The following is a 3,418-nucleotide window of genomic DNA, read 5'->3' on the forward strand; positions in this document are numbered from 1 at the left end:
GATAACTCATCATCATCATGATCGGCAAAGCAACTATCACAAAAGACCTTACAGTGTCCCATAGTTTCCTTTTTCATTATATGTTTTCAGACGAGGGAGGTGAGGCAGCTCTCGTTTAAAATGGATCAAAGGCTGTGTTAAAGTGGTCTCTTTATTTTGAAAACCCAATGATGGTTCGTTTGAATAACCCTCTGGTCCGTTGAAGATATTGCTTAATATTATGAGGGGAAAAATCGTCATCACTAAAAACATTGGGGGTAAAGAGAAAAATGTAAAATCTGGAACAACGCATTTAACAGAATCAACTAAATCTCGTTCATCAGATTCACTATAAGCATCGGGTTTTAGATCATACCTTTTTGTGCCGATACCTTTCGAAAGAGAAACAGTAGGTGGAATCTAACCTTGGCATCAGCATTTGTTGATTTGAAATGATATTGTCTGACTCGATGTCGAAGTCATCTTCTGGTGCTAAGGTATTTTCCCTTTCGGTAATTTCCTTTGTTTTCTGGTGTCAGAGCATGCAATACTCCTAGGCTGAATTCTGTTTGGTTAGGTACAGGAGGTAGGAATACTCATCGTAATCTGAAGATTCTTCATCTGTGAGCTCATTCTCGAGGTCATATTGTAGACATTTAAGATGAAATCGCATATTGAAATCCCTTACGGGTTCGTCTTCTTTCCGCAGAGAGTCGATTTCATCATATTCTGGTCGTATTCATAGCAATCAAATTCCAAGATGAAAATCCTAATGAATTGGTCCATCTGTGAACTGATGCAACTGGGAGGCTTCTGCACCATTTTCTAGCTTCGCTGTGAGTGTAAGAGTAAAAATCCTGCACAAAACGCCTTTGTCAATTTTTTGAATATCAGAACTCAAAACTCTTTGAATGAATTGCAGGGCATGATGAAATGCAGAAGAATTATTCTTACCATTGAATTTTACCTGAGACAATAGCCTTACCACATCTGGTGGAGTGTTTGAAGAGGCAGGAACATGGATGCAACTCCAAATAGGAATTCTGTGAGTAGCCATCCGTTTCAAGATTTTAATTAAAAACATTCCAATCAGACAATGTGCTCAGGCCCCTCTTCTAGCGCCAAATATGTTGAGGGCCCCGAAATTGGGTCGACAACAAGGGGGATACCCACCCGGTCCGGAGCCTGGTTGGCGGCTCCTTGCCCGTTTGGAGTAGCGGGTCCGACTGGGGATAACGGGACCAGCTTCCCGATGCAAGGGGTGTGTGTGTGTGTAAGTTTTGATTTATGCTGTTTCTAGAGAGCTTTCGAGAACTAATTTTAATCTAACTCATCATCTGGCTATAAGCTGCTAAAATCAGAATAAAAATAACATATACAACCTACGCTAACCCGGGATATATCTTTTCCATCATGTGATCTAAAAGATTTCATATAATAACTGGTAATGAAGATTATTCAGCTACTATAAGAATATAAACCGTTTAAGATAAACCATTCTGCATAAGAAGTTAAACAGGACAGTTGTGGACTTCATATCACATGATAAATCATTCATATGTCAAACATAAACAGATGATTCCACCGTACAAAAGTGCCAAATGGTAACCATAAATCTATACATTAACATACAAATAACATCAGCTGCATATCACTTTAAGCAAATCAATAGAAATTCGTCAAGAGATAAAAGTACCATTTATGACTAATTTCTACTCACAAACTTCAAGCAATAATGATCTACTTCTACTTACTTCGAACGCCTACTAAGAGTACAGAAATGCAACATCAGTAGCAGACATTAAAATGCAAATATAAATAAATCCGATCCTTCCATTCATCAAACCCTCCTCTGAGGTGCAGAAGTGCATGTTCTGAGGACAAGTTTTTGACAAATTTCTGGACCCTTCTCCAATGCAATGAGAAGGGTTGAAATACTACTACCTAATCTTAATAATAGTATGTTTACAAAATTGAGGATACGGTTCTCAAACGACCGCCCTTTTTCTAATTTAGTTAAAAAGGAAAAAAAACAACATTCTAAATGAAACTACTTCTGAATTTGGTCTCTGAAGTTGCAGCTGTCAAGCATAGGCTTGAGAAGAGTAGGCTGGCTGATTTCTGTGCTTAGCTGGGCTGCGAAAACGGCATCCATAAGAGCTGGCGCTACCTTCTCGGCTGCGTTCATGATGCATCTTACTGTCATGCATTGGCTGTGTGGCTTAACTAAGTAAGTCCAATAACTTTCCCAATTTAGTCTAGCCAATGCCTGGATTGTTTTCCCGTTTGCCTGCGTTCTCTGTCTCCATTCTGCCTCCAGTTGCAACGTGCTCGGTAGGTACCCCGGGGTGGTTTCTGAAATCAAATTAGCCCTATGTAAATTTTCATTTACACAGTCGATAAGGATGCTCGCTTGTGTCGCCGCTGTCTCTGCTGCTTGCTCCGCCTGTGTGATTTGTTCGTCCCATTTGTTAAAGAGCAGCTCCTTATGATTTTCATTAATCTTGGGTGCTCCTGCTCTTTTCCCTCCTCGTCATTTTTCCAAGTTAGATATTCTGTTACTCTTTTGTTGGCCTGGTCATAGTCGTTCCGCAATTCCACCACCTGGCTGGTGATCTTGTCGCTTATTTCACAAAAATGCCTCCATTGTGATATTCTACGTACCATATCTTCCTGTTGCTGTGACAGTTGGTCGTTCAAGCCGATGGACTCTGAAATGAACTCTGACAGCTTAGGTTCATCTTTATGCATTTCTTGCACCGTCTGCAGCTGCTTTTCTTTTTCTTCGAGACTTCTTTGATAGCTCACCTGCATCTGGCGAAAGTCTTCTTGTAGCTTTTCGAGCTGTCTGGAGGCTTCAGTGTTCGCATTGGCTTGCTGCAACTGTTGTTGTAGCAGTTGTATTTGATTTTCATGTTCTTTTAGAAGTTGTTGGACTTCAGAGGCCTTGTCGATGGTTGCAGAAGCATATGCTCCTGCAATCTGAGACAGTTTCGTAAGATTCTCGGTTGGATTACTATTCGGGTCTTTCCACAAGACATCTAGATGTTCAGCATCTTGAGATAGCACATTCTCAAGTTTCCTCTTCTTTCTTTGTCTCCTTACAACTGCTTTGTGCTGGGGGCTGTAGAATACGTCCAGTGGAGGAATTTCTTCTACGCTGAGTAGAAGTTCTGAGGATGGAGCGATAGAGAGATGCTCCGTTTCTACGGGACTACTGACTATGGTTGAGACGACCTCTTGCACCACCTGTGTATTGCTCACAGGTGTCTTTGGGGTTTGACCTTCAAGATTAATTAATTCATTGAAGGTGTCCCATTCTTTATCCAACTCTACTGTGACAAGAGGTGTTTCGACGACAGGAGGGGGAACTTCTCTTGGTGGCGAGACGATAACTTGCTGCTGAGCCATCGCACTTGATTGAGCTGTGTCTTTGATT

Source organism: Pinus tabuliformis, chromosome J, assembly GCF_031772625.1.
Source record: "Pinus tabuliformis cultivar Carrire ecotype Pingquan chromosome J, CPIR1, whole genome shotgun sequence".
NCBI classification, from domain to species: domain Eukaryota; kingdom Viridiplantae; phylum Streptophyta; class Pinopsida; order Pinales; family Pinaceae; genus Pinus; species Pinus tabuliformis.